At 36.8% G+C, this 6,000-nt stretch overlaps 1 pseudogene; it reads right to left on the bottom strand.

Annotated features, from left to right (window-relative positions):
- Positions 1–505: 505 nt before the first annotated feature.
- LOC149254228 (chaperone protein ClpC1, chloroplastic pseudogene) overlaps positions 506–6,000 on the bottom strand; it is a 30,725-nt pseudogene continuing 25,230 nt past the window's right edge.

Here is a 6,000-nt window from a genome sequence, read left to right as displayed (position 1 = left end):
TTCATTTGTTTGGTGAAGTTTCATCTTCACCTTTCTTTCCATAAGATAGTGGTGGAGCTTCTCCCTTTTTTTATGTTTTCTACACCAAAGGTGGAACACTTGAACTCTTAATCTCCTATTTCTTGATCTTGATTGTGGGCTGACATTCTTTGTATTCAACATTGTTGCAGATTCTTGGGACTTATACTTGTCCTTAATGTTTGCAATTTATTCAAGTTTTATTGCTTCTTCTTGGTTGTCAATATATGCACACTTAAAAGCAATGTTAGATAAAAGATCATAAAAAAAAACCATATTGATTCTTGTCATCCTGCTCTTTTAAGAAAGTTTTACTTTCTTCATTTTTCTCTGCTGACATAGTTGGTTGTTTCATGCCTTCAACCTCTTTAATCAATTTTGTTACTGCAAACATGTTGTCTTTCATTTGATTTGTATACAGAGGTAGTTATTTCTTCTCACCAAACAACAATTCATCAATAAGATGCTTCTTATGCATCAGATTGAATCACTCTTCATGAGATACATAATTCTCATCAAATTTGACTTCATAGATCTCTGCATTAGAAGCAAATTCAGATTCTACATCAATGATTGTTTCTTCATTATCACATGTTTCAATGTCAACTATAGGCACACATTCATCATCCATCATTACAACCTCAATGTTTCCATCTTCAGTTTCACAATCAATTATGAGACTGAAAGCACAATCATCATTTTCAAGAACAATACTTTCATCATTTTTAGCCTCATTCAAACTGTACTTCATTTCTAAAATATCCCATAATACTTTTTCATTTTGAATCTCACCATATTCATGTAGTATAATGAATAAGATATTTTCGTTTAACACAGATGTTATAATATGTAATGATGATGCATCTCTACTCATATCATGGTTCAAATTAACAAAATCCTCTTCAACATAATTCAATAAATCTACCTTCCATAATATTGTTTTCATTTCAGTTGCCCAGATTTCATAATTTATACCTGAGAAAGAGGGTAGATCTGACATTAACATTTTAAAGATTTCATCTATTTCATCAAATTCTTCACTATGTTGATCCATATCTGCATTTTGATCCTTGACTTGATCAACTACAAGTCCATTAGCGTCAACCTGAAACTCTTCACCAAATTCAGCTGAAAAATATATTGCATTTGTCTCTTGATGCTTTCTCCTTGTATGTTTCTATTTTCGTTGAGACTATTTCGGTCTCCTTTGTTGACCCATCACTGAATTCACCACCAAACCAAATTCAACGGCCTCTAAACACTCCTTCGCTGCAACAGATTCAAGTGATCACCACCAGTTGGCTCTTCCAGAATGCATTCGTTGAAATCCTTCTGGGAACACATACAAAGGAATTTCTTTACGATGTACATGTGCAACATAAATATCCATTCTAGGTTTCCATATGCATACCAACTGATTGCCAAAATTCATCAATTGGGGCTTCAATGTGCTACTTACAACATAGTTTTATGCCCTTTCTATCAGCTCCACACATAGATCAATGACTCCACAATGATTCATGGCTCTTGTCTAATAACGTTGTGTTAGGGTGTGCTTATGCGCACAATTTCCTCAATAACCACAATAGGGAATTTATGACATATACTGTCATCTCCTTCATTGCAGGCACGGTTAAGCAACAATTTTACACATTTTTACAACGACTTCTTAGCTCTACTACTGGCATCCACACATAGCTTCAACACGACAATCAACTCCATACACGGCTTGGATAGTTCTTTATGCAACAATCTTGAAACAATGTATCTCAATTTAAATCAATAAATCAATGTAAAGTTTCAAAAACAACAGCTTCAATATAACTCACAACTTCAATGGGTTGACAAGACTTTCTTAGCAGCATATCACAACGGAGGCCTCACATATCCATAGTCTTCTCCTCCACAACAACCATTTTTTTTAGCCTCACCACTCTATCACAAACCCAAACCCAACATGAACCTTGCTCTGATACCAACTAAAATTAGAAGAGACAGAATAGGGCGGAAATGAACATCTCTCAGGTGAGCCTAACTCAACCTGAAAAGTTTCTGCACAAGTCACTCTTATCATTCACCAAATCATTCGTACATAAATAATATTAGAAATTTATTGAAGAATTGAAAAAAATCCTTAAAAATAAGATCCAATCTAACTAATCACAACAAATCTCTAATAATAAAATAACCTGGAGAATTCTTTATTTCTCCATTATTCCAAGTATCTCCATACTTGTGTTGGTCCTATTAAAAAATGTATCTCATATCTAACCAAAACCAAACAAGGGCTACTGTGAAAATAAACATATCGAATATATATTGTAAGTGATTTAATCATTTGGGTTTCGGTTCCACGATTTTGCACTCTCGAGTCATGATCCCCATGCATAAACTCTCTACAATTATTGCCATTCTCATGCATCGAGATATTTACTATTATTGCCCTAACTTGACCCGCAACAATTTATCTATAGTTTATTATCATGTCATTATTTGTAGTTCATTCTTTTCAATTGATCACATCATTAGACCCAATGCATTACAATGTTTATTAGTCCCTGCCATCTGGCAATGGGCAGGGACTACAGTAATTGAACAACCTTGCTTTAGCATTAGTTTTCAGTTTTAGTCCGCTGTTATTCGGTGATTATTATAAAGTTTCCAAACGTGCTGTGCGGGGATGTGCGAAGATAACCAAAGTCTTATTTGGAGCTGAAGCTTTGCCATCTTATTTGGCCTCTTCCCGAGGCGGAAGAGGCTGGAGCATAGCTTAAATTGCTTTTTACGTGAGGCTAGGGCATAGCTTACATTGCTTTTTACGTCCTGTTCATTATCACTGAGGTCTCATGTTAATGTTAACATTAATTTGTATTATCGGCACAATTGTTTGCAGGGTATGCTAAGGTTTGCAGGTTAGGCTATTTGAGCATGTTAAGACATGTCATTGCACCTTCCGTGTCACCTTCCGTGTCAAATTTGCAGTTTGCATGAGAACCCAATGGTGCATGCTTGACAGTTGTTGTTCGCTTGATCTGGGTCTCTGTGGTTGACAGTTGTTGTTCGCTTGATCTGGGTCTCTGTGGTTAATATCCGAGCTGAGGGGCTTGATTCGCCGTCGATAATGCAAAAGTCGATCAATCGTTCTCTGCAACAGCAACTCTCTGCAACAGCTATGTAACAACGACTCTCTGCAACAGCTCTCGGTTTCAGGCCACCAAAAATCTGTAAGGGAGGAATTCAAAGGGAAAACTGACTGTAATTTTTCATTGATAAAATATAAAACATTTGGAGTAGCAGTTTCACATTATATCATTTTTTGTATGTAAATCCGTATTTTGTCTGATGCATTTAGTCTGATGCATTTAAAACGAATCCAATATGCCTAGCCTAGTATATTTGAACTTTTTCCTATAAACCGTGAATATTTTTTCGGCGAAATGAAGTAGCATCCAAAATTTATTTTCTTGAAAAGTGGTCAAATAGCCATGAATGCGATATTGCTGCTGGTAATCCTACCTACTGCCTAGTTAAATTTTTCCAAGCTTATGCATAAAGTTGCAAAATATGGCCACGCGTTGCAGCGCCAGCGGTAGCGACCACGCCATCGACATAATCTATTCGACATAATCTATGGGCAAGGGACCGTTGGACAACATGAATCAGAAGAGTGTTCTTCCATTTTCGCAGAAGACTGCGACATCGATGGCGAGGTATCAAAAACTCGAGATCTCATGGCGATTTTCAGAGAACAGCTCGGCGAGTTACTGGAGGTATATCAGTAATAAGCCTCTTTTTTCACATTCGCTTTTTTCTTCACTTTTTGTTATAAATGGTACATGGCAGAATAATAACTAGTATGGATCTATTTTAAATTTTAATATAAGTATAGATCTAATTTTTTCATTATTCTACTAACAACTATAAAATGGAGCTTCTTAGTTTGACTGAAATCAGAAAGATAAATCTGCATCTAATATAATTAAAATGAATTTGCATGAATTTTTTATAACTCAGACAGGTTTTAATTTCTAAATAAAGCGCGGACCTCCCTGGTACATCGTCATCTCCATCGTCTAGGTTAATTAATCAGTTTCAGCCTTTCGACCGACTATCTCACAAAACTAAGAGATCAACCTTATCGCCAGTGTTTTCTCAGCCTACACTGCTAACGACTTTGATATTTCTTCATGTAGATTTTTTTTGCTGTACAGACCAACATAAATTAAAATTCTGTAATGGTACTAGTAGCAAGTACAAGATCAATATCATGTCAGAATATTACCGAGAGAATTTAGTCTATCTATACATATCAACAGATAATTTAGTCTCAAAGCAGAAAAATAATCTCTGCATGTTTATTTCTTGTGCAACTGTAGATCAAATAAGATGACATGGAGACGAAAAGGATCCCACAACACATGAGCACGCAAATGTTGAAGCAGTCAAGGAAAGAAAAATTCATCAACCAAACCTGGAGAAAGGCAGTACTATATGACAAACATAGATGCAAATCTTTACATTCTGATAGAAACGAAAGCTGTGCAAGTTCAACCAGCGACCTGGATGCAAAAACAGCTTTCAAGTTTCACCATGGTGGCACAAAGAGTACAAAAACTCGGGCTCTGAGATGTGTATTTCATAGAAGGAGTCCGTGAAAGAACATGAGTCCTATCAGCATGTTACCAGGAAGGAGGAACTCATCAGCATGTTACCAGGAAGGAGGAAAACAAGAAACAATGGTAAGAATGTATCCCCTTTAAGCTCCTTTAAAAATTACAGAGAAAACAATATTAGATGCAGGAGTAGGATACCTTCGATATGGAGCCCGAGATGCACGAGTAGCAGATGGAGTAGCACCAGTACGATGAAGGGCAAATCCTGAATATCCAGACGCAAAAACGCAGGGCAGGCAAGCTTAAACAAGCGTTGTTGTTGCGATTTTCATGAGCTGGTGTTTTTAGGATTTTAATTTTCTCTTACCACGTGCTGGTCTTCTTCAGAGACGTGAAGACAAGTTTTATTTTCATGTGACATGTTTCATTTTCCTTACTCATGTTTACAGGGTTCGTTTTCTATGGGCATGCCATGTTTCATGTTCTTTCACTGAGGATTCACGCCTGGCTGAAAACCGCAAGTTGCACGTGAGTCCATAATATTATCAACCCCTCTATCACGTCGCGTCCAGGTCTGGGTCCGTTCATCCCCTCTATCGCGTCGCGTCCAGGTCTGGGTCCGTTCATAAGTAATCAGGGTCATCCAACCTAAGTTCATGATAAGGTGTTATCGTTGGCTAAAAATTCAGCTTAGCCCGACCTTTTTAACCTGACTTCTAAAGTGAAGCGACTGGTTCATGACTGCCGCTGTGAGAGGCTGATTAGAACCGATTACACATTAAATTGTGGTTCGGTTTTATATTTCTATATTATCACTTGTAATTGTAAATCGAGTGCACCCTCGATGCGAACGGAATAAGTGTCGTGAAGATTCATTAATTTAACGAATACCACCTTGCTGACGTTTTCCAATGCTCCCAACAGCTATAACGCACTTAATATTGCAAGTGATGGGCTTATGATGATATTTTCGATATGAAACTTCGTAATACATCCCAGTATTCCTAGTCTATCTTGGTCAGTTCGTATATTTTAAATGGTCTTGTTCGTTTTTCTCTTATAATTGAGTATAAAATAGAGAGAGGTCAATTAATTTAGGAAAGAGAAAATTATAATATTAATAATAATATATTTTTCACACCAAAGCTCAACGATCATTAACGCACCCTACGCTTGTACACAGAGCGTTGTAACGCACAAAAGCTCAACGAAATACCATGTTAAAACATTAACACTCTCCTGCTAGTGGTGCGTTAAAAGTAAAAGACATTTGGATACACGCGGATTTAGTGAATTTTTAACACGTTAAAGCATTAATTCCCTCCTCCAATGGTGCACCACGTTAGTCTTGACATCGCAGGAGTATCTA

The sequence above is a fragment of the Pinus tabuliformis genome, chromosome 7, assembly GCF_031772625.1.
Source record: "Pinus tabuliformis cultivar Carrire ecotype Pingquan chromosome 7, CPIR1, whole genome shotgun sequence".
In the NCBI taxonomy this organism is placed as follows: domain Eukaryota; kingdom Viridiplantae; phylum Streptophyta; class Pinopsida; order Pinales; family Pinaceae; genus Pinus; species Pinus tabuliformis.
Note: the sequence above shows the minus strand (reverse complement) of the source record. Positions and strands in the feature narration are given on the sequence as shown.